The following is a 26,293-nucleotide window of genomic DNA, read 5'->3' as shown; positions in this document are numbered from 1 at the left end:
GCTTTGGATAATCTTGTCTGATGGGAAGAAAATAAAAGCAGTCTTATGATACATAATATTCCCTCAAAATGACAAATACCAAAGATTTAGAGAATGTAAAATCATTATTTTAAATGGCATTCTTACATGGGCTTGTGGTATTGAAATGAATGGCTTTTAAGATCTAAAAGAAAAGAAAAGTTATCCAGATCCAGTCTTTTATCTGTTTTAAATTATTTTTCTCCACCTCCATGACAGCAAAATGATTTCCAATGGAAATACTCCTTGCAAAGGTATATTTTGCTTTTTTCTACATGAGAGAAGGAGAAAGCAGGGACTTACTTAAAAAATCCTTTCAACAAGACCTTCTATACTGTGATCTGATAGGGCTCTTGCACATATTTGTTTATTTTCCTGCATTCATGGGGAATGGACTTGGTTTGTTGAGATAATCCCATTTGTGAATGAGGTTTAAGTTGGCAACATTTGCTTGATTTTTTTTGGAAGTTGTAATCTGTACAATACTTGTATATTTCATAGGAATGGGAATTATTGTCTGGCTTCTGCAGTGTCTGTACCTCAAGGTCTGTAATACTGTACTTAGTAGAGGACTGATCGTTGCTTGTGTGTGAGGCTGGGGAAAGAACCATCCTAAAGGCTTTGAGGGAACGGTGCCTTGTGCTCACACAGGCCACCAGCCAGACTGGAAACCCTCCTAATGCATGGGCACTGGGTAGAGAACTCAAAGGGCTTGCTTCAGCAGTAGCACAAAATTAGCTCTAGATTAATGCTGCTCCAGACCCATCTAACAATATTAAAAACAACACCCCAAAGAGTCAAACTGTTTCCAAGTAATGTAACTGCATCCCAGAACAAAGCTCAAGAATATTTATAGGAATACAAGAATATCCAGCACCCAACATGGGAAAATCACAATGTCTTGTCCATAGTGCCACAGTTCAGTGTTTTGTCTCAAGTCCGGATGACTCAAAAAATCTTGTCTTTCCACCATAAATGGAGAGTTATTATCCTGGATTGGAATCCAAATAACTTTTTGTTTCATTGATCAGTTGAAAATTCACTAGAGAAGAGATATTTTGTGTCTCCTGATGTGATCAATAGTAAGTACAAGCTCCTTCCATGAAGTTCTGCTGAAAAATTGAACCGGAATCTGATCAAGTCTCTAGATCCAACCACCCTCACAGGAAATACAGGGGACGGGGAGTATGTTAAATGACACCACAATGATGCAATTAGACGAATTCAGAGCATGGGAAATTCAATAAGACAAATGGCTTGGTTTTTTCAACAAATAAACAGCATGAATAGTGATATGGTTTGGATCTGGATCGCCACCCACATCTCATGTTCAATTGTAATCCCCAATGTTAGAGGTGGGGCCTGGTGGGAGGTGATTGGATCATGGGGGCAGATTCCCCCTTTGGTGCTGTTCTCATGATAGAGTTCTCATGAGATCTGGTTGTTTAAAAATGAGTAGCACCTCCTTCCACCTTTCTCTCCATCCTACACTGGTCATGTAAGAAGGGCCTGCTTCGCCTTTGCCTTCTGCCATGATTGTAAGTTTCCTGAGGCCTCCCCAGAAGCTGAGCAGGTGCCAGAGTCATGCTTCCTATACAGCCTGCAGAACTGTGAGCCAATTAAACCTCTTTTCTTTATAAGTTACCTAGCCTCAGGTGTTTACAGCAACGTGAGAACAGACTAATACAAATGGGGTGGGAAGGAGGGAGGAATGATATAGATTAAAAGAGACTTACATAACATATCAACCAAATTTCTTATTTGGGCCAGATTCAATCAAGTCAACTGTAAAAAGATGCTTTTGAGACAATCAGGGTATTTAAACATTGAGTGGACACTGAGAATACATAGGAACTATATAAGGAATTACTGTTAAATTTTATTAGCTATATTAGTAGTAATTTGATTATATAAAATAAGAAGAATTCTCTATTGGAAATATGCACTAAAATATGATGTTGAGAATTTGCTTTAAAACATTCCAGTGAAGAGGATGGTGAGAACTGCAGGGTGATGTACAGACAAAACAAGATTGGCAAAATGTAATTGTTAAGATGGGGTGACAGATACAAGGGGGTTCATTACACTATTCTTTCTACTTATGCATATGTCTTGATTTTTTCATAGAAAAATAATAGAACTTAAATGTAAACATTTAGTTTACTGTTTTATCACTTTACATTCTACTAAATTTCTTATTTTCCTCTCACTCATTGTGGCACTATAACTTCATTCTGTCTAAAAACATGTTAGCTCAGAAAAATAAAACTATGTTTTAAAATGTCCTTATATTTTACACTGAAAGAAATAGAATTGCCTTATAAAATATTAAAAGACATACAAAAATATTGTGATTTCTTAAATGATAATGTTAGCATCAGATAAATCACAAAATCAAAGCATGGAAGATAAAAAAAATCAAGCACTTTTTGAACGATATATTTTTCTAGTCTCCAAAATGGGCCCCATAGAGACTGTTGTCTCTCAAACAGAGTGAGAGTCAGGAAGTGAAAATGAACCTTTAAAAAATAACCCTGCACTAAGCGTGGTGTTAGATGCTCATCTATTCCTCTTACTGACCTTGTGAGGTAAGAGATTTTTACAGACAAGGCATCTCGGCTCCAGCGTTAACCTGCTTGCTTGAGGTCCTGGCAAGCTAGATGGGGGAGGCAGGCTTTAAATTCAGGCCCATCTGACTCCAAACCCATTTATTTCCACATGGCACCAGTAATTCAGCAGAGCCTTTTGATTGTTTGCTTTGTACCAGTTTCAAATCACATTAATTATTTCTAATTCCATATACAGGATAATTCTTTTGTGGTGGACAGGTAGTAAGGTTTTTCAGTTCTTCTGATATCACGAATGAGGCCTTGCTTTTTTTCTTTTTCTTCCCCTGTTTTTCTCCTGGGGTTCCAGACCAGGGTTACTAAGAAGACAGCTACTCTTAGCAAAAGGAAGGGAGATGCCACAGAACCGTTAACTTAGGAGTGGGAAAGCTGTGATTATCCCACCTTCCCAGCCCTGAAAACAGACTGCTGAGAAAGCTGCTTTTCATTTATCTTCTCTTCCAGCACTCAGGATTCAACGCCCCAGCACCTGGCAGTGGGTGTTAATCTGAAGAAGGAGACGAGCACTTAAAGACAAAGAGAACTCCAGGTGCAGAAGAGGTGGGGCCCTGGGTTTGAGAAGGGTTAAAGAGAAATTATTCTGACATTTGTTAAAAATGGCAAGGCAGGCTTTCTTCAACACTACTGTAATAGGGGAGAGAAGTTGAACTCAACTCTCGATACAACAGAAACAAGAGGAGGTGTATAGCCAACAGGCAGCTGAGGAGGTGAAATGGAAAGTTACCAAGAGGAACTTGGTTAGATATCAAGGGTGGGATTTTGGATAAGCTGCCTTAGCAGGACTTTTTTTTTTTTTTTTTTTTCCTAAAACTGGGCTCAGCAGGCCAAGGCCAGGACTAAGGATAAAGCCTAGCTGTGGGCTCAGAGGAGCCTGACTAAAGTTCATCCAAGACAGGAGTCCTTGCCAGGAGGAGAAGAGATTCCAAGGTCTGGAGGATTGAAGGAAACGGAGGATGGGTGGAAGGTCAGAGTCAGAGAGGGCAACTGGCTACAAGGGAGTGACCACATGGTCACTCAGAGAATCAATTACCAGGCCTGCACCCTGGGAAACTGGGAAAGGCACCTGGAATACAATGGGACAACACCTGGAGTAGGACCCATAATAGAATGCATGGTTCAAATTCAAAATAAAGATCGGTTTTACATATTTTTCCTATACTCTGTGTATGCTCGGCTGGCTAACAGTAGGCCATGTAGGGGATATTGACTGCCCCCTCTTTTCCACACGCCAGGTGTAGTGCGTGGGTAGTATTTTGAAAGGTTATCTTATTTTTAACATTAATTGCACTTGCTGACTTCTCTGCAGACACGTGTCCTTAATGATGAGTCAGCTGTTTAGAACTATACCTAGACCGTTTTAAACAGCATTCTCAAGTCAGAGGAGAGAGCTACACACAAAGCAAGGAACTGCAGTTTCCAGTCCTCACAGTCATTGGCCATTGGTCCCAGGAGTCTCCAGTCCATGACAGCTGCTGACCAATATCTAAAGATGGGTGAGGATAGACGGGTAGATTGTGCCTGTGTTGACTCCTCTCTTGCTAACTCTCTGTTACTTTAAGTTATATAATTATGAGCAACATTCTTCTGGAAAACTGCTGATGGATTAAAAATATGATGCTTTGTTGAGCCTATGTTGAGTGCTGTTGTCCTCCTAGGGTAAGCCATAGTAAAGCCTGAGAAGTCTGCCTCCCTACCTACTAAGAAAAGAAACAAGCTACTGAGCATCAAACAGCAGCTTAGGACCTTCATTTTCTTCCATCAAGTCATTTAAAATTTGTCAATGAAGTAGATTACAGGGTTAAATCAGAAATCCCAAAGGTTATGAATTCATTGAAATGGATTTCTATTTATTAGCAATGCCTAACTTCAGGGAGTTAATTATGCATTTTTATTGATGAGAAACAAACCAGACGAAAATGAATGTGGCGTTTGAATTAAGTGGGGAGTTTTCTTGTTGTTGTTGATGTTTTGTTTTTTATAAAACCTTATTCCAAGCAATGCAGATAAGGACCTGGTGCAAATGATTCCTCCCAAAATGCACTTGGTTACTATTGTTTCCAGAGCTAAGCAGAGAAGCTCCAGGGAAATGAAATCTTCCTCCTTCCCACTGTTCTGTTGTCTTTGAAAACAGCAGAACTGCCAAGATCAGCAGTTTGAAAGCTTCCTTTGAAGTGTTCCTCGTGCCTTTTTCATTGTCTTGAGCAAAACAAGTACCTAGACTGTGTGCCCAGTCCCCAGGGGGGACACCTAGGGGGTCAGGCAACCAGCGCAGCTTAATGAGCAATGGCACAGAGAAGACAGGGAGCTGCGGGTGCCAGGGTCGGATCTGGGAACTCAGGCTTACCGGGGAAGTCACTACCAATACTTTTCAAAAAATGACGTGAATCTGGGGTAGAACAGGGAGGTGGTCAGGGGCCCTGTGTGCACATCGCTGGCCTAGAACTATCACTCTGGGACCTGGAACCTCTGGGCTATCTTTCAAGTACACATTTGATGGGTGGATAAGTGCAGCAAACCACTGTGGCAGACATATAACTGTGTAACAAACCTACACGTTCTGCACTTGTATCCCAGAACTTAAAGTAAAATAAAAAAAAATTTTTTTAAGTTCACATTTGTCAAAAGGATGGAGTATGCCCTTTAATTTATAATTGTGGAAAAAAGCAATATCTGCCTCATAAATATGAAAGAAAATGTTTCAAGATGCAATTAGGGAAAAAAATCTTTTCAATCTTCTAGGGAATAGATGAAAAGACACTGGAAATGAACAAAAACCAACTAAATGAGAAATGCAGAGGCTATTTATTCAGAGATTGCAATTGCAAAGGAGTCAGCCAGTGTCACTGTGTTTGGCAGAGAATCAAAGGCAGGCAGAGGACTGGGAAGGCATTTAGTGGAAAACAGAGAAGCTTCCCGTGTGCCCCAGCTGAAGGCTGTTGGCAGGGGGAGCTGCAGGTGGGCTATCTAGGAGCCAATCACTCATGTGATTGGCTAGGGCATTCCCTGGTTGGTCCTAAATTGGAAGTGGGGACAAAAATTGGGGAAGTTATCTATTATTAATCAAGTCCTGGGCACTTGGGGCTGATTGTTACAGAAGTTATTATTTACCTTTTTGGACTGTTTAAAGAGATAGCAATCTGGCTTCCCAAGTCAGACTTATAGCAGGCTGGCTTCCTGGGTTGTTTATTGGAGATAAGGGGTTTGATTTCCTGAGCAGGTTGTGGGTTAGAGACCTGTTTTTATATACAGTCTGGCTGTTGTCTGATGATATATTCAGTCTCTCAACAGTAACCCCAAACAAGGAGAATGGCAGGTGGGAAGAGGAGCTTATGAGTTAAGCCATGTCATTTCTTTAGGAAGACACTGTAACTGCGAGTTCATGATATGGATTAAAATTGAAATTGATATTTCTTTGTGCTTTATAACTCTCATGAGTATTTGATTTACTCAGCCACGTGGCTTCTAGATCTACATTCTCCCATGGTTCTCCCAGGAGGGACCTAGCACCCTGCCGAATGGGAAGAAAGGGTGCTCCTCCACCCTGCCTCAGCTTGTGGGCTCCAGAGATCCCTTCCTTGGAGACAAGAGCAACCTTGGTTTGGAAAGAATGGAGAAACAGAAACCTTATCTTTTAAAATAACTTTAGTTTGGATTAAAATATCCTAGTATCTAACATAGAATGAGAGTTTGACTCTGGATGTCAGTACTTGATCAGATGCTGTCTCAGTCTGCTGAGGCTACCTTCACAAAATACCCAGACTGGGTGGCTGAAACAATAGACATTTATTTTCTCACAGTTCTGGGGGCTGAAAGTCCAAGATTAAGGTGCCAGTAAATTTGGTTTCATTCTGAGGCCTCTTCTCTTGGCTTATAGGTGGCCACCACATAGCTGTGTGCTGACATGGTGTTTCCTCCGTGCAAGCTCTGAGAGAGAGGGCGAAAGGGAAAAAAGAGAGAGAGAGAGAGAGCTGTGTGGTGTCTCTTTTTATAAGGACACTAATCCTATCGAGTTAGGGCCCCACGCTTATGACCTCATTTAAGCTTAAATATTTTCTTAAAGGCTCGATTTCCAAATATAGTCACAGTGGGAGTTAGAGCTTGAACAAATGAATTTTGTGGGGACACAATATTCAGTCCATAACAGATGCAGAAGGCAGACACATTCTGCTGGAAGGTGACATTCTATCTGCCTGTAGGTAAGTAGTGAAAGCCAATGAGATGACCACTCAGTTGTTCTTAGTTGATTAATAATTTCTACTGCCCTACAAATAAGAATATAGAAAAATCAAGTTATAGAGTTTTAAGATTTAATATGTTTTTGATTATGGAACAAGAATCTTCACCTAAGATAAGCTGTAGATTGATGAAATAATCATTATCTGATCAAATCACAAGAAGTTTTAAAGTGTAACGGTGTTTAAGAAGTGCTTTTTTTTCTGAGATAGGATTTTCAGATAAAAAGATACATAAGTCAATATAAATATGGCCTTTTAAGGATACCATATATCCTTAAAGAGAGATGGATTTTTATTAAACACTTCCTATCTCACATTACTCCTTGGCTAGTAAACCTTCCATTGTTTTCCATCCTTGACATATCGAAGTTCAAACTGTCTAACCCCAGCCTATCTTTCTAAAATTCTCTCCTAGTTTTTCTTTTCATGTTTTTTGAAATGGAGCTTCACTCTCGTTGCCCAGGCTGGAGTGCAATGTTGCAATCTCTGCTCACTGCAATCTCTGCCTCCTGATTTCAAGTGATTTTCCTGCCTCAGCCTCTCAAGTAGCTGGGATCACAGCTGTGTGCCGCCATGCCCGGCTGATTTTTTGTGTTGTTAGTTGACATAGGGTTTCACCATGTTGGCCAGGCTGGTCTCGAACTCCTGGCCTCAGGTGATCTGCCCTGCTTTGGCCTCCCAAAGTGCTGGGATTACAGGCATAAGCCACCATGCCCGGCCTCTCCTAGTTTTTCTATGCTAGTAATAGTAGTAATAAAAGTTATTACTTACTGAACACTCACTGTGTGCTAAGCCCTATGCTAAATGCTTTACATGCATTGTTGTTAGTTATCATAAGCATATCAAGTAGCTACTAATATATCCCTTTTGACAGAGGAGGTTAAGTAACTTGCCTAAAGGCCCCAGAGTTATTCACCCAGGATTCTCACTCAGGAAGTGGAACTCCTCTCCAGGACCATCTGACTCTACAGCTCTTAACCACTATATAACTAAACTGTTCCCCACCTGCAGGCATGGTTTTTTGAAAATATTCCTTTCCTGCTCTTGCTGTCTTTAAGGTTGTTATGTCTAGAGCTGTAGGCCCCCCAAAAGAATATGCCCTTAAAATGCTGAGCCAAGTTCATAAAATAAAATGACTTGAAATGAAGTAGACTTTTTTAAGCAAGACAGCAAACCCAGTAGTCATAAAGGAAAGGAGAGACATATTTGATTATATACATCGTTAAAAAATTGTTTGTCTTGTGTCATTCAAAAGACAAATAGTAGACCGAAAAAAAAAATTGGTATATATACTCAAAAGGGATCACCTCAGATTTTTGGAGTTTTCTTTCTGTGCTGCTTTCTCCTTTCCCGTATTCTGCCCTGTGAACTCTAGCTGCCTTGATCTCCCCAGAATATCAACTTCATCTCCTTAACTTAAGGAATCTGCTGGGCTCTACCTAGATTACCACTCCCTCTGTCATGGCCTGGAAATACAAGGTTATATGCTGGAGCAATCATAGGACTCACTTTACTCACTTATTTTTTTCCTTTTTTCTTAGGAATTATTTTTCTTCATTGTCTGATATCCATTTTCTTGAAAACTGTTGTTTTATATATTTTGTCTAGTTTTTTAGTTGTTTCAGGTGGGAAGGAAAATTATGTTTCCCTATCTTGACCAAAAGAGAGAGACTCTAAATGGACTTCTTAATTATATTTAGTTTACCAATCCATGAACATGGTATAAGTCTTCATTTATGTACAGCTTGTTTAATTTTTCTTAGCAAATAATCTTTAGTTTTCAGTGTAGAGGACTTCTAGCTATTGTTTTAGATTTATTCCTAGGTATTTGATTTTTTAAAATGTCTTTCTTATACCCTTTATTGTTTCTAGCAGATCTATGCTTCCATCTGGTATCGATTCCATTGGACCTGAAAAACTTTTTAACATTTCTTGTTGTGCTGGCTTGCTGGACATGAATTAAGTCAACTTTTATTGATCTGCAAATGTTTGTCTTTTAAAAAACTATGATTTTGTAGCTTATCCTGCTTGTTCTCCTTGTTAGGGTCTCTATAACATTTAAAAATATTTTAAAGCAACTTATTCTAAAACAAAATCTCACGTGGAATCTGAATACATAAAACAGACAAAAACTGAATATGCTGGTTAAGACATATTTGAGTAGGGGCTGCCAGATGGGGAGGACAATGTTCTACAGGTGCTCTCATTACTCTTTGCAATGTCTACTTGGAGAAATTTTTGAGTTGTTTGAAAATTTCTGGTTTGATTATCAAGTGTAAATCTCTTGTTTGGGGGCCCTTGTCTTCACTGAATGGTTTGACTTTCTCAATATTTTCAATGTCCAATAGTCTCTTTTCTTTTTACATGGCTCAGCTTTCGTTGTTCCTTCTACATGTGATGCTTGCCTGTGTCTCAATTTAAATCGCTTACCCTGGAGGGTCCAGCTCACCCTTAAGAATTTCTGCATCCTCAAAATGGTTATGGCCATTACTATTTGGGCAATAGAATTTAGACATAATCTGCTGTGGTACATCTTCTCCTGGTTTGGTTAGGGTTACTTTTACCTTGCTAGCTGGATATGCTTCCTTCCAGATAAGGACTATGTTGGAACTTTTCTTATGTCTTATTTGAGGCTGGGAGAGTTAGGTGAGCTATGAATATTTGCTGCTATCACCACTCTGGAAGCATAAAAACTGTCTTTTGGTTGATGACTCTATGTGAGCCAAGGTTGTTCGTGTTCATGGATTAGCATCTTTGTCTTGAAGCCCACATGACTTACACTTAAAATGAGCTGATTTGGGATCCCTGTCAGCTCTTCTGAGCCAGGTGCCTGTCTGCGTTTCCACAGCTATCACATGAGCTACTGGCTCCATGTGTCTTTTTAGTTAATAGTGATGCCTGAATACTCACCATACAGACATTTAAACTGTCCTGCTTCTTCCATCCTTCATCCCCTGAGCTGGTCAGGTGCAGCCATGCTAGCCTGTGCTCCATCAAGCCTTGCCTCAGTGGGGTAGACTGGCTGTGTTCCAGAACCACACTTCAGTAGGATTAATGTGACTGTAAGAGGCGCCAACTGAGAGTGTGTCTTTTCCCTGATATGCACCGAGCTGTCAGCAACACAACTGGCCAATTGCAAGGTGGCACCCAGAATATCTAGGCAGGCTCTCAACATGTAATTGTGAGGATTTGGAATTAGTATGTTACTCTTGATTCAGCCTGATTGCTTTTCCCAGAAACAGCTATTTCCAGGCAGACCAGACCCAAAGAGATTTCTAGGAGATGTTTTGTCTTCATCCCCAGGGAAACTGGAGCAGTTTTACCTTTCCCTTCTTTGGGGTAACTCAGCCAGCCTTTTCCTCAAGTATTTTCTTTTTGAATCTTGGGGATGGTTATGGTGATAACAGTACCTACCTTGTAGCATTGTTAAGAAGATTTAAGAAGGTACAAGCTTCTCTAAATTTTATGGACATTCTTCAGTATGCATGTTTTCAAGGCCTTTTCTGCACATTATGCATATTGTTTGTGCATGTTTTATAAATTTTCTTCAAGCCCTTTTATGAGGAGCTTGAGGCCAAAGCAACAAAGAAAACACATAAACACCAAAAAGCTTGTTTTCTTTAAAAGGTCCAGACTTTAGAGAGTCCAGCTCCAAGTTTTAAGACCACAGACTGAATTCTCATTACGACATTCAGATCAAATCAATGGCGTATCTAGAGTTGGAGTACACGGGCCCTGAAATTGCAAGGATTTGAAAGCTACGTATTGAGAGACCCAAAATGTGTATGGATGCTTCTAACTGAGGGGGAGTTTTCATTATATTTCCAGGGGTGCACTCAACTACAGCTTTTGTTCATCAGATTTACATATCTTCCTCAAAAAAACAAACTTCCACTGTGTCTTTTAGTAGTAGCCAAGCCTGTGCCTTCATTCTGCTTTCATTAAATCGTTTGCTCAGTTGGCGTTCTGTGGCTCTGAGCTTTACACTGATAAAAGCTGAAACTGAAAACCTACTTGGTAATCAGGTGGTAGACTGGGACTGTATTAACAACTCAAAATGAAATGTGCTTGGGGGTTTTGTAGCTTTAAGTCCAGCTTTAAGTTTTCATGGACTGGGTGAATCCTGCTTTCTGGTAATGGGTATGGGCACAGGTGGTGAAATGACTATGAGAATCGCCAGGAAGTTTACAGTAGGACAGGGCATTCTCTCCCCTGCTTTGCAAAGGGGGTTATTGTTGTTAAAATTCCTTGGGACTTGGATTGCACCATTTGAGTACTTTATCATCTCAGTTCTGAAATGAAATCTCTTGGGGAGCGGAAGGACTGAAACCTTGGCTGGCAGCAGTGATGAAGGAAACGGGCCCTCTTACCAGCTCGATGGGTGAGGGGATTTACTGCTGGTGTAGATAAGATTCGATGTAGTTAGACATTGTCAACACATCCTGGTGTAAATGCAGTGCCCTTCCTTGACTTTCCCGAGGGAAAAACAGAGCTCATGACACTGACTTTCATTTCTCAACGACAGTATTGAAAACATCTTCCTTGTAAAGGCAGCTGAGACACTGGTCTTTAAAGGTCTTCGTTGCTGGGCAGACTTAAGAATGTAATCTGATGTGCAGTGTTATCATGTATATGTGGACATGTTTACAAGTGCATGTATTATTTTATTTTAATTTTAATTTTTATCATTTCTTTTGAGATGGAGTTTTGATCTTGTCACCCAGGCTGGAGTGCAGTGGCATGATCTTGGCTTGCTGCAACCTCCACCTCCTGGGTTCAAGTGATTCTCCTGCCTCAGCCTCCTGAGTAGCTGGGATTACAGGTGCCCGTCACCACGCCCGGCTAATTTTTTGTATTTTTAGTTGAGACGGGATTTCACCATGTTGGCCAGCCTGGTCTTCAACTCCCGACCTCAGGTGATCAGCCTGCCTTGCCTCCCAAAGTGCTGGGATTACAGGCGTGAGCACCCGGCCACCTGTATTATTTTAAGTGTAATTTTGCACACAGAGCAAAAGGGGCATATCTGCAGGAAATAAGTATTTACTACTTGATGGTATTGGTATCAGCTTAGATTATAATGACAGTGGCTCCAGGATCTCGCAAAGGAAGGAATGAACTAAGCTCTACTGTGGCCATTTTTGTGCTTGGCTTTGAGTTGGTTATTTATTCACTTGATGATCATTCCTTCATTCAACACTTTGCACAAGCATTGTTTGTGCAGGCTGGGTACTGAAGACATACCTTGAAAAGCATAGATTGTCCCATTAAGAGATTATAGCAGTATGAGAGAGACAAAATGAACAGGTATTTGCTACATAGCAGGAAAGGGGGGAGGTGGAGAACACATCGGAGGGTCTGAGTCTCAGGGCAGAGAGCCTAGGAAAAAGAAAGAGTCCTGCAAGAAATGACCACAGCTTTATATTACAAAATTTGGGGCACAAGGCTAAATCACTGTCCATTTTTCATTCTATTTTTTTTAATTTCCCTATTTTTTATGTTCATTCTTCTGCATGAACTTTGTATTATTTTTAATCAAATTCCAATTTAGACTACATCAAACTTATAGACTCATTTAGGGAAAATCACTCTCACTTTATAAGGATTGAATTTTCTTATACAAGAAAAAAATGTACTTTTCTCTGTTTCTTATCTTTTAAAATGACTTTTAGTAGAGTTTTATCAATATATGTTGCACACTTGTCTTTTGTTAAGGTTATTCCTAGGTATATTCCCTATTTTTTTTGTTTTTGTGATTGGCTTTTTTTCCTCATTATTATTATTATTATTATTGTTATTATTATTTTATTTTTTTGAGATGGAGTCTCACTCTGTCGCCCAGGCTGGAGTGCAAAGGCACGGTCTCAGCTCACTGCGACCTCTGCCTCCTGGGTTCAAGCGATTCTCCTGCCTCAGCCTCCCAACTAGCTGGGATAACAGGAGCCCGCCACTACGCCCAGCTAATTTTTTGTGTTTTTAGTAGAGACGGGGTTTCACCATATTGGCCAGGCTGGTCTTGAACTCCTGATCTCGTGATTTATCTGCCTCAGCCTCCCAATGTGCTGGGATTACAGGCATGAGCCACCACACCTGGCCTTTCCATTACATTTTATAACTGATCAATTGGAAATAAAAGAGCTAGTGACATTGGATATTTATTTTTTACCTGGGCATAGAACGATCCCACCAGACACAGGTAATTCCCCTCTTATTTACTCATTGCCTTAGGTCAAGTTCCCTGGGAAACAGACTTGAAGTTGGAGGTCTGTGTGCAGAAGCTTTATGGGAGTGTTCCCTCAAGAAAACATCCATGAGTGTCTGGGTGCGGTGCTTATGCCTGTAATCTCAGCACTTTGGGAGGCTGAGGCATGTGGATCACCTGAGCTCAGGAGTGCGAGACTAGCCTGGGCAACATGGGGAAACCCTATCTCTACAAAAAACATAAAATTAGCCAGGCATGGTGGCATGCACCTGTAGTCCCATCCACTCAGAAGGCTGAGGTGGGAGGATTGCTTGAGCCTAGGAGGCAGCGGTTGCAGTAAGCTGAGATTGCACCACTGCACTCCAGCCTGGGAGAAGATAGACATTGTCAAAAAAAAAAAAAAAAAAAAAAAAAAGAAAAGAAAAGAATGAGGGGTGAGGGAGGGAGAGGGAAGCAGGATTGGGAGAGGGAAAAATGAACCACAGCAAATTTGCAACAGGGACCTCAGCTGCTCCCACAGGGAGCTCCAGAGCTGAGATGGTCCTTCTGAGTTGTCCTGAATTAGGGTAAGGAGGCAAGGCCTTTGTACCCCCACATTAACCCCTCATTGGAGGTGGGTTACCATGGAGGAGGGGATGTAAACTTGGGCCAGGCAGTTCCCTTTAACAGAGAGCAAATTTAGCAGCCATTGGAAGTGAACACTCCAGGGTGCTGGGGAACTGAGTGTCTTGGTCTTGAAGGGAAGGGCTTGGCTGTGTACCACAACATCCACTACACTGATACTGGCTTTCTTAGATCCCTACACGACTACGAGCAGGGACACTAACAACACTGAGAAGCCCAATAGGTCAAAAAATACCTAGGTAGCTGCTCCTTCCTTTACCTTTAGAAGTCTTGCTATTTAAACTTACCTTTTAGAGGCTTGTAAAGGTGTTCCACTATTGCTTTTAATGAAGTTTTTTGAACACCAGTGATCTTCATTTTAAACACACATTAATATTCCTTGGAGTATTAAATAACTATTCTCAGTATAGGGGAAATTTCCAGGAATAGAACAGTGGGTCTTCAGTCCAAATACTATTGGTTGAAATTTTAAAATGCTTTGACCAGTCCAGACCTGCCGAGAAAAATGCCAACTCCTCCCAACACACATTTACAGGAAGACTTACATATAACCATTTCTTTGCTTTATCTCTCAACTTTATTGGGGTGTAATTACATAAAATAAAACACATCTATTTTAATTGTAGAGTTGGGTGAGTTTGGCAAATGTATACACCCATGTAATCACCATGTCAATGAATGTATAGAATATTTCCATCATCCCTTTGCAGTTATCCTCCTACTGTTCTCTCACTCTGCACCCAGGCAACCACTGGTCTGCTTTCTGTCACCATAAATTAGGTGAAGAAGTTTCATATATTTGGATCCTTATAGTATGTATTCTTTTATGTCTGACGTCTTTCATTTGCTGTAGTATTTAAAAACTAGTTTTATTGAGGTATACTTTGCACCCAGTATAACTCATTTATTTTAAGTGAACAGTCTGATGACCTGATAAATGTATACAATCATGTAATCACTGCCACAATCAAGTTAAGACATAGAACATTTCCATGGCCCTCCAAAAGGCTCTCATTACCCTTTGCAGTCAATCCCCTGTCTGCAGTGTCTAATCTGCTGTTAATCTTATCATTTATATTTCTCCTATCAGATTTTTTTTTAACCTCTACAAGTTCCATTTGGATTTCTCATATCAGATTTTTTTAACCTCTACAAGTTCTATTCGGATGTTTTGCATATCTGCCATTTCTTTTATCATTATCTTTATGTTTTATTTTATATCTTTGAACATGTTAATAAGATTTTAAAATCTTAATCTTTCAATATTAAATCTTTTAAGGTCCTTCTACACATTCTATTATCTCTGGCATTTCTGAGTCTGTAATTGATTGATTCTTCTCCTGGTTATAGGTAATCTCTTCTCGTTTCTTTACATGCTTTGTGATTTTTGATTGAATCTTAGGCATTGTCAATTTTACGTTGTTGAGTGCTCATTTTACTGTATTTCTTTAATGAATACCGACTTTTTTCCTTTTTAGCAGTTAAGTTACTTGGGATCAGTTTTATCTTTTTAAGACTTTCTTTTAAGCTTGTTATAGTGGGCCCACCACATCCTTTAGTTAGGGCTAATTTAGCCCCTCTACTCTGGCATCATGATTTTTGCCAATACATTGTTATTGGTTTTGCGTTGAAGACTTTAAAAATGTTTTATTCTTTAAAAAATATTTTTTATAAATAAATATATTTTCTGAAATATTAAAATTGAGGAAAAATGATCTTTTAAAAAAAAGTTTTCTCACCAGCTGCCTGGATATAAAGTTGGTGCTGTTGGGGGAGCACAGGGGGATTGAGACTGGCCTTTTTGGTTGCATAGGGGCTGGGTGAGGCCTGTCACTGCCAACTTTCCACCACTTCCCTGGCAACCTGTATGATGCAGCAGAGGCAGCCATAATCCCCCAGGAAACATAACTCTGTCAGCTGGAGAAAAACACCCTCATCCCCTATAGCAGCCACAGCAAGCCTTGCCCAAGGAGAGTCTGAGCTCAGACGTGCCTAAGACTGCCCCCACCTGATGGTCTTTCTCTACCTGCCCTGGTAGCCAAAGACAAAAGACATTATCTCTTTGAAGCTCTGTGGCTTCACCCATCACCTGGCCAACCTAGGGCAGGCTTGTATCCTCCCTGTACTACCACAGCCGATGCTGTCTTGAAAGCGCCACCTCCTGGCTGGAGGCCAATCAACACAAACCATTACAGCAACTCATAAAAGAACAGCCTTGTCCCAAGAAAGGAGAAAATAGCTAACTCTACTGCCTGTAACATCCTGGATAACCAGAGGTCCTGAGTCTGTCTACATGACAACTTTCCTGCCAGGACAACCAGCATTAGAGAAAACCAGCACACTAAACAAAACTACAACAAAGTTCCCACAAAAAGTCCACCTCACTCCTCTGCTACCTCCACTGGAGCAGGTGCTGGTATCCACCTGAAGATGGATCACATCACAGGACTCTTCGCAGACACTCCCCAGTACCAGCCCAGAGCCTGGTAGCTCCACAGGGTGGCTAGAATCAGAAGAGAAATAACAATCACTGCACTCTGGCTCTTAGGAAGCCCCATCCCTAGAGGAGTGTGCCACATCAAGGGAATACCTGTGGGGCAAAAGAAAATGAACAGCAGCCCTTGAGCCCCAGATCTTTTCTCTGACATAGTGTACCCATATGAGAAGGAACCAGAAGAACAATTTTGGTAATATGACAAAACAAGGTTCTATTATGCCCCCAAAAGATCACACTAGCTCACTAGCAATGAATCCAAACCAAGAAGAAATATCTGAATTGCCAGCAAAAGAATTCAGAAGGTCAATTATTAAGTTACTCAAGGAGGCACCAGAGAAAGGTGAATACCAACTTAAAGAAATTTAAAAAATGTTACAGGATATGGATGGAAAAATCTCCAGAGAAGTACATAGCATAAATAAAAAGTAGTCACAACTTCTGGAAATGAAGGACACTCTTAGAGAAATGCAAAATACACGGAAAAACCTCAACAATAGTATTGAACAAATAGAAGAAAGAACTTCAGAGCTCAAAGACAAGGCTTTCAAATTAACCCAATCTGACAAAGACAAATAAAACAGAATCAAAATAATGAACAAAGCCTCCAAGAAGTTTGGGATTCTGTTAAACAACCAAACCTAAGAATAATTGATGTTCCCAAGGAAGAAGATAAACGCAAAAGTCTGGAAAACATATTTGAGGGAATAATCGAGGAAAACTTCCCTGGCCTTGCTAGAGATTTAGACATCCAAATATAAGAAGCTCAAAGAACACCCAAGATATTCATCACAAAAAGCTCTTTGCCTAGGCACATAGTCATCAAGTTACCTAAAGTCAAGAAGGAAAGAATCTTAAGAGTTGTGAGGCAAAAGCATCAGGTAACCTATAAAGGAAAATGTATCAGATTAACAACAGGTTTCTCAGCAGAGACCCTATAAGCTAGATGGGATTGGGGTCTTATCTTTAGCCTCCTTAAACAAAACAATTATCAGCCCAGAATTTTGTATCCAGCGAAACTAAGCTTCACAAACAAAGGAAAGATATAGTCTATTTCAGACAAACAAATGCTGAGAGAATTTGCCACTACCAAGCCAACACTATAAGAACTGATAAAAGGAGCTCTAAATCTTGAAACAAAACCTCGAAATACACCAAAATAGAACCTTCTTAGAGCATAAATCTCACAGGACCTATAAAACAATAACAATGAAGAAAAAAACCCACAGGGTATTCAGGCAACAATTAGCATGATGAATAGAATAGTACCTCACATCTCAATACTAATGCTGAATATAAATGGCCTAAATGCTCCACTTAAAAGATACAGAATGGCAGAATGGTTAACAATTCACCAACCAAATGTCTGCTGCCTTCAAGAGACTCATCTAACATAAGGACTCACATAAACTTAAGGTAAAAGGGTGGAGAAAGATATTCCATACAAATGGACACCAAAAGCAAGCAGGAGTAGCTATTACTATATCAGATAAAACAGATATTAAAGCAACAACAGTTAAAAAAGACAAAGAGGGACATTATATTACAATCCTAAATATTACATGCAACTAATATTGGAGCTCCCAGATTTATAGAACAAGTACTACTAGACCTAAGAAATGAGATAGATGGCAATACAATAATAGTGGGGGACTCCAATACTCTACTGACAGTACTAGACAGATCATCAACACAGAAAGTCAACAAAGGTCTTAAACTATACCCTAGAACAAATTGACTTAACAGATATGTATAGAACATTCTACCCAACAACTGCAGGATATACATTCTATTCATCAACACATGGTATATTCTCCAAGATAGACCATATAACAGGCCACAAAATAAGCCTCTATAAATTTAAGAAAATTGAAATTTTATCAAATACTCTCTCAGACCACAGTGGAATAAAATTGGAAATCAACTCAAAAAGGAGCGCTCAAACCCATGCAAATACAAGGAAATTAAATAACCTGCCCCTGAATAATTGTAGGGTCAACAATCAAATCAAGATGGAAATTAAAAAATTATTTGAATGGGATGACAATAATAACACAACCTATCAAAACCTCTGGAATACAGCAAAAGTGGTGCTAAGAGGAAAGTTCATAGCATTAAATGCCTACATCAGAAAAGTCTGAAAGAGCAAAATAGACAATCTAAGGTCACAGCTCATGGAACTGGAGAAGCAAGAACAAGCCAAACCCAAACCCAGCAGAAGAAAAAAAAATAACTAAGATCACAGCACAACTAAATGAAATTGAAACAAATAAAATACAAAAGACAAATGAAACAAAAAGCTGGTTCTTTGAAAAGATGAATAACATCAATAGACCATTAGTGAAACTAAGAAAAGAAGAAAGAATATTCACATAAGCTCAATTAGAAATGAAACAGCAGATACTATGACCAATGTCACAGAAATACAAAAGATTATTCAAGCCTACTACGAACACCTTACATACACAAACTAGAAAACCCAGAGGAGATGGATAAATTCCTGGAAACATACCACCCTCCTAGATTAAACCAGGAAGAAATATAAACTCTGAACAGACCCATAACAAGCAGCAAGACTGATATGGTAATAAAATAATTGGCAAAAACAAAAAAAGCCCAGGACCAGATGGATTCATAGGTGAATGCTATCAGTCATTCAAAGAAGAATTGGTACCAATTCTGTTGACACTACTCCAAAATTTAGAAAAAGAGGATCCTCCCTAAATCATTCTATGAAGCCAGTACCACTCTAATACCAAAACCAGGAAAGGACATAACAACAACAAAAAAGAAAACTGCAGATCAATATCCGTGATTAATATAGAAACAAATCCTCAACAAAATACTAGCGAACTGAATCCAACAGCATATCAAAAAGATAATTCACTATGATCAAGTGGGGGTTTCATACCAGGGATGCAGGGATGGTTTAACATATGCAAGTCAATAAATGTGATACATCACAGAAACAGAATTTAAAACAAAAATCACATGATCATCTCAATAGTGGCAGAAAAAGCAATTGGCAAAATTCAGCATCCTTTTATAAAAACTTCAGCAAAATTGGCATAGAAGGAACATCCCTTAAGGTAATAAAAGCCATCTATGACAAACTCACAGTGAACATTATACTGAATGGGGAAAAGTTGAAAGCATTCCCCTTGGAAACTAGAACAAGACAAGGATGTCCACTTTTACCACTTCTATTCAACATAGTACTGGAAGTCTTAGCCAGAATAATTAGACAAGAGAAAGAAATACAGGGCACCCAAATCAGTAAAGAGGAAATCAAACTGTCACTGTTCACTGAGGATATGGTCATACACCTAGAAAACCCTGAAGACTTATCCAAACAGCTCCTAGAACTGATAAATGAATTCAGTAAAGTTTCAGGATACAAAATCAATGCACACAAATCAGTGGCACTGTTGTACACCAACAGCGATCAAGCTGAGAATCAAATCAAGAACTCAACCCCTTTTACAATAGCTGCAAAATAAAATAAAATAAAATAAAATACTTAGGAATATACCTAACCAGGGAGGTGAAAGACCTCTACAAGGAAAACTACAAAGCACTGCTGAAAGAAGTAACAGATGACATAAACAAATGGAAACACATCCTATGCTCATGGATGAGTAGAAAATGTGAAAATGACCATACTGCCCAAAGCAATCTACAAAATCAATGCAGTTCCCATCAAAATGCCATCATCATCCTTCGTAGAACTAGAAAAAAAACAATTCTGAAATTCACATGTGCCAGGGTCTGTCCCACAGACCCTAACTGCATGATGGATGAATAATGTATTCAGACACTGATATTCAGTGAAAGAGCAGGGTAGGGGGCCAGACAACTGACCGAAAGAGTTGTAGCAGCCACTGCCTGACTAGCTGGCCCTGCCTGCATTTATTCAGCACACACTAAATGACAAAGGCTTTGAGTCAACACCACTAGAGAGTAATTAACTTGTTAGCCCTCCACACAGGACAGCCATCCTGCCTGAGAATGATCGAAGGTTGGTTTTAGGACCACATGAGTAAACAAGTTATTTAGATAAACTCCCTTAACATTCCTTTGTACCTACTTTAAGCTATTTACTTAAGATAAGGATTAGGCTGCCTTCAGCCAGATCTGTTACTGAAGCTTATGCAACAACCCCGGCCTTCCAGGAAGGTTTGTATCTATTACTTATAACTATCTTTAAAATTTTTCCCACCAGCCTGACTGAACTCCCACCCATATGGGACCAAAAATGAGCCCACATAGCCAATTCAAGACCAAGCAAAAAGAATAAATCTGGGGGCATCACATTACCTGACTTCAAACTATATTACAAGGCAATAGCCACCAAAACAGCATGGTAATGTCATAAAAATAGGCACATAGACCAATGGAACAGAACAGAGAACCCAGAAATAAAGCCAAATACTTACAGCCAACTGATCTTTGACAAAGCAAGCAAAAACATAAAGTGGGGAAAGGGCACCCTATTCAACAAATGGTGCTGGGATAATTGGCAAGTGACATGTAGGAGAATGAAACTGGATTCTCATCTCTCACCTTGTCTGAAAATCAACTAAAGATGGATCAAAGACTTAAATCTAAGACCTGAAACCATTAAAATTCTAGAAGATAACATTAGAAAAACCCTTCTAGATACTGGCTTTGGCAAAGGTGTTGTGACCAAGAACCAAAAAGCAAAAGCAACCAAAACAAAGATAAATACTTGGGACTTAATTAAACTAAAAAGCATCTACATAGCAAAATAAATAATCAGAGGAGTAAACAGACAACCCACAAAGTGTGAGAAAATCTTCATGAACTATGCATCTGACAAAGGACTAATATCCTGAAGCTATAAGGAACTCAAACAAATCAGCAAGAAGAAAAGAAACAATCTCATCAAAAAGTGGCTAAGGACATGAATAGACAGTGCTCAAAAGAAGATATACAGAGGGCCAACAAACACATGAAAAAATGCTCAGTTATCAGGGAAATGTAAATCAAAACCACAATGAGATACCACATTACTCTTGCAAGAATGGCCATAATTTAAAAATAAAAAAATAATAGATGTTGGCATGGATGGGGTGAAAAGGGAACACTTTTACACTGCTGGAGGGAATGTAAACTAGTACAACCACTATGGAAAACAGTGTGGAGATTCCATACAGGACTAAAAGTAGATCTACTATTTGATCCAACAATCTCTACCCAGAGGAAAACAAGTCATTATATGAAAAAGACACTTGCACACACACGTTTATAGCAGCACAATTTTCAATTGCAAAAATATGGAACCAGCCCAAATGCCTGTCAATCAACCGGTGGATAAGGAAAATGTGCTATATATACACCATAACATACTATTCAGCCATAAAAAGGAATGAAATAATGGCATTTGCCACAACCTAGATGGAATTGGAGACCATATGCTAAGTGAAGTAATCAGGAATAGAAAACCAAACGTCATATGTTCTCACTTATGAGTGGGAGCTAAGCTATGAGAACACAAAGGCATAAGAATGGTACAATGGACTTTGGGGTCTTGGCAGTAAGGACGGGGAAGGGTGAAGGATAAAATACTACACACTGGGTACAGTGTACACTGCTTGGGTGATGGGTCCACCAAAGTCTCAGAAGTCACCACCAAAGAACTTATCCATGTAACCAAACACCACCTATTCCCCAAAAACCTATTGAAATAAAAAAAACAAGTGGAAAGGGGGGGAAACATTGATTGGTGAAGAACTCTCACGGTTTTTTTTTTTTTTGGTCTAAAAAAATCTTTATTCTGCCCTTATTTGTTATTATCATTATTTTTATTATTTTTGAGACAGGATCTGGCTCTGTCACCCAGCCTGAAGTGCAGCAGCACAATATTGGCTCACTGCAACCTCTGCCTCCTGGGCACAAATGATCCTTCCACCTCAGCCTCCTGAGTAGCTGGGACTACGGTATGCACCACCACACCCCACTAGCTTTTGTATTTTTTTGTAGAGATGGGGTTTTGCCATGTTGTCCAGGCTGGTCTTGAACTCCTGGCTCAAGCTATCTGCTTGTCTTGGCCTCTCAAAATGCTGGGATTACAGGCATGAGCCACCGCACCTGGCCATGCCCTCATTTTGAAAGGTATTTTCTCTAAATTTAGAATTCTAGAATTATAGTTTTTTTTTCTTTTTGTGCTTTGAAGATGTTCTACTCTCTTGTAACTTTGTTACTAACAAGAAGTCTGTGGTCATTCTAATTCTTGTTTCTCTACATAGTGTGTATTTTTTTCTCCAGCTACTTGTAAGTTACTCTCTTTACCACTGGTTTTGAGCAATTTGATTATAATGGTGTTTGTGTAGTTTTTTTTATGTTTCTTGTGATTCTTTGAGCTTCTTGTATCTGTGCTTGTATTTATGCTTTTCACTAAATTTGGAGAAATTTTAATCTTATTTTTTCAAATTTTTTTTCTATATCTATCCCTCCTTTTCTGGGACCCTTATCACATGTATATAGATCAAGTATATTGACCCACAGGCCACTATCATTCTGTTTCATTTAAAAAAATATTTTCTCTCTGTTCTTCATTTTGCATAGTTTCTATTGCTATGGTCAAGTTTAATAAACTTTTTTTCTGTATTGTATGCTTTTTATCCCAACAAGTATATTTTTTCTGTTCAAATATAATATTTTTCATCTCTAGAATTTCCATTCGTGTCTTTTATATCTTTTGTTTCTTACACTATCATGTTCACATTTTTCTTACACCATGATCATAATGATAATATTTGTATTAGTCATTTTAAAATCCTTGACTGCTAATGCCATTTTCTGCCATTTCTGAGCTTCTTTCTATGAATTAATTGTTTTTCCTGGTTATGGGTTATATTTTCCTTCTTTGCATGCCTGGTAATTTTTGACCAAATACCAGACATTACAACTTTTACATTGTTAAAGGCTGGATTTTTTTCACATTCTTTTAAAGAGTGTTAGGCTTTTTATGTCAGGCAGCTAAGCTACTTGCAGATTGGCTTAATCTCTTTGTGCTTTATTTTATTTTATTTTATTTTTTGAGATGGAGTCTCACTCTGTCACCCAGGCTGGAGCGCAGTGGTGCAATCTCGGCTCACTGCAACTTCTGCCTCCTGGATTCAAGTGATTCTCCTGCCTCAGCCTCCTGAGTAGCTGGGATTATGGGCATACCACCACCCCCGGCTAATTTTTGTATTTTTAGTAGAGATGGGGTTTCACCATGTTGGTCAGGCTCATCTCAAACTCATGACCTCAGGTGATCCACCTGCCTCGGCCTCCCAAAGTGTTGGGATTACAGACATGAGCCACCGCGCCCGGCCCCTTTGTGTTTTATTTTTAAACTCTTTTGGGATGGGGCTAACCTAGCCTTTACTCTGAGACAGCCCTATTTCTAAGGCCTGGCCCTCCTGGAATATCTACTAAATGACTTGCGTATTCAGTGAGGTCTTTCTACTTTGCCTCATGAGAAACAGAACTATTGCCAAGTCTGTGTGAACTCTGGGAATTGTCAGCATACGGTTCTCTGGTGATTGTTCTTTTTGCAGAAGTTGTTTTTGCCTGGCCTTATGAGTTATCACCTCACACATGCGCAGACTGGCATTCAGCTAAAGACTCCACAGGACTCCCGAGTAGGTTTCTGGAACTCTTTCTCTGCGTGACTCCCTCCTTGCAGCTATTCCCCCACAGAGCTGCCTCGGACTCCCTAACCTTGCATCTTTGTCTCCTCAACTCAGCAAGATTCCAGGGCTCTGTTTCCATTCCAGCATCTTACACTAAAGTCCAGAAAGTTCCTCCAGGCAGAACGCCTTGTCAGTGGTGGGGCTCACTTCACTTATTTTCCATTTTTCAGGAAGAACAGTCCTGCACTGCTTGTAGCACAATTTCTGAAAATTCTCGTTTCCTATATTTTGTCCAGTTTTCTAGTTGTTTATGACCAAAGGATAGTTCTAGATTCTCCCAGTGGAGCTTTTATATTTTTATTTTTAAAGTATATGTTAAACTAAATATTGTTAGGGTTTTGAATTCACTTTGTGATTAAGTTTTTTTGTTATGATATGAATTTGATTTCTATAAACAGGGCCTTCACTGCATTGAACAAAAATAAGGCTATTGACATCTTATGGTTAAAAACCTACAAGCATTTAGATGTAATTCAGTGGTTACCAGTATCTTCAGATACAATATATTATACTCCTTGATAGGAATAGCAGCTTCAGCATTAATATGGAAAAAGCATTTTGCCTAATATTACAGCAATAAATCCAAACCCTACAGAATAGAAAACGGGGTAGATTTTAGTCATAATTAGAAATAAATTGTGCGCATATCAGAAACTGCTTAAGGAAGTTGGTATTTCTGTTCCTTTTCTATTTTTTCTGCTTCCATGTACCGATTTGCTTGCTTTACATGACGTATACACATGGATAGTCTTCACCAAAGGATCGAGGTAGACTATGTCCCAACCATGAATAATTGCTCATGTACCCAGTGCCTAAAAATAAACCATGATGTAGTTAAAGAAATCAGGCAGTGAGACTACGTAGGGATAAATGTCAAGACTGCCTTGAGTCCATAGTCATCTCTGAGCAGGAGGGTTCTGCCAGTACCTACCAATGCTTATGGGTCCTGCTTTAGAATACCTGGATTGACCCCTCCAGAGAGGTATCTTCATCTGATGTAGAGAGTCAACTTGCCACAAGCTTTTAGAGCTACAAAGGATTTTATAATCAGTGTCCTCATTTATTTATTGTAGAGTTAATGAGTTTTTTGTGCCTTGGGGGCTGCTGCTACAGCTGTTGCTTTCTGTTTGGAAGGGAAAGTATGTTCCTGGTACGCTCGCAACACAGGATGCATTTTTCATAAAAATCATTCCCAAATGAGGGCGAGGTAAGTTGCAAACAAGTCATCCTACTCCAGTCTGTGTATATTAGGAGCTAATTTGGCTTTGGGGCTACATGAGGAACTTAGTTTCTGATGCAATGTGAGTTTCAAACTTTAGGGGGTCCTTGCTAATCCCATACTCATTAGAGAAGTCCCTTCAGCTATGAGGTTGCAGGATGCAGAGGGAAACCAAAGTCAGAGGCAAGCAGAAACCATCAAGGCCTGAAAACATTTGCTAATGATCTGACCACTGGGGAAATTAGTCCTTAGACAAACAATCCTTCCAGCTTAATGCTGGAGTATTTCTCAACTCATCATGTCAAGGCCTTTTGTAGCTTCTCTCTTGCTGATGGTCGGATGTTGTTAACGTTCCACAGTAAAGTACAAATTCATGAGAGCCAGGAATTCATAAAATCCATCAAAGTAGTGTTGGAGAATTGTTGGAATCACACTCAAAGTGTTGACAAATGAGAGTTCCGCAGAGTTAACCTGATGAACAACTGAAGGAGAGAAATTTAGGAAAGGTACAGCAGGACATAACCACAGGCAGAAAATAATTTGGTCACCAAAGGATTAAGGGACACAGTGGGAAAACTAATAATTTCGTAGAATTTTTTTTCTAATTACTTTTGTTTTTTTTTTTTTTGAGATGCAGTCTTGTTCTGTTGCTCAGGTTGGAGTGCAGTGGTGCGATCTCGGCTCACTACAACCTCTGCCTCCTGGGTTCAAGCGATTCTCATGCCTCAGCCTCTCAAGTAGCTAGGACTACAGGCACACACCACCATGCCCAGCTATTTCTTTTGTATTTTTAGTAAAAACATAGTTTTACCATGTTGGCCAGGCTGGTCTTGAACTCCTGGCCTTAGGTGACCTGCCCTCCTTGGCCTCCTTTCTTTATGACCCTACTGCAAAAGCCAAACATAAATGTCAAGTAAACTCTGTCATTTTAGGCTATCATGCAATTTATTTAAAATATAATAATGCCCTCCTCAACAAAAGCCTTCATGCAATTTGTCTTTTCAAAAGTTAAGGCATAATTACATTTTAGCCTATATTTGGTTGAATATAATATAAATTTATCTTTTATAAGTTTTAGTTTTATTTAAGTTTTTATCAAAATGTTTCTATGCTTAGTGTGAAATTTTGGTCCCCATTTTAAGAGGATTTACTTTAATTGACATTTATTTATTTA

At 39.4% G+C, this 26,293-nt stretch overlaps 1 long non-coding RNA gene across 1 annotated transcript in view; it reads left to right on the top strand.

Moving 5' to 3' along the window:
* Positions 1-26,293, top strand: part of LOC129534284 (uncharacterized) — a 70,426-nt gene that overhangs the window by 33,363 nt on the left and 10,770 nt on the right. The window contains exon 2 of the long non-coding RNA XR_008680811.2: positions 3,090-3,174. This is a non-coding gene — a long non-coding RNA (uncharacterized lncRNA). The remainder of the gene's footprint in view (positions 1-3,089; positions 3,175-26,293) is intronic.

Source organism: Gorilla gorilla, chromosome 5, assembly GCF_029281585.2.
Source record: "Gorilla gorilla gorilla isolate KB3781 chromosome 5, NHGRI_mGorGor1-v2.1_pri, whole genome shotgun sequence".
In the NCBI taxonomy this organism is placed as follows: domain Eukaryota; kingdom Metazoa; phylum Chordata; class Mammalia; order Primates; family Hominidae; genus Gorilla; species Gorilla gorilla.
Note: the sequence above shows the minus strand (reverse complement) of the source record. Positions and strands in the feature narration are given on the sequence as shown.